We start from the raw sequence: 359 nt of genomic DNA, 5'->3' as shown, positions 1-359 counted from the left end.
GATCATGGTTTATGGATCCCCCATTTTTTCACTCTTTTTACCTTATATTATTTTATTTTAGAGTTAGTTATCCTCACACCCCTAGTGAAATTATACAAATTACCTTTTACTTTTCTATATTTATACAAACTTTTTAATTTTTATACTTTTATTACACTAACCACCTCTGCATAAGAAATAAATATAATATTTTTAAATAAAAAATATAATAAATGCAATTAAGTTAAACAAAACATGATATATTATAGAGAAAAGTCCAAATAATATACAAATCAATGTATCTTTATTTTTTTGTTACAAAATATATCAAAAATTCTAAAGATATATTGTTTAAATCGCTCTTATATTATATTGTAAAG

This window comes from Lupinus angustifolius, chromosome LG11 (genome assembly GCF_001865875.1).
Source record: "Lupinus angustifolius cultivar Tanjil chromosome LG11, LupAngTanjil_v1.0, whole genome shotgun sequence".
Taxonomy (NCBI): Eukaryota; Viridiplantae; Streptophyta; class Magnoliopsida; order Fabales; family Fabaceae; genus Lupinus; species Lupinus angustifolius.
Note: the sequence above shows the minus strand (reverse complement) of the source record.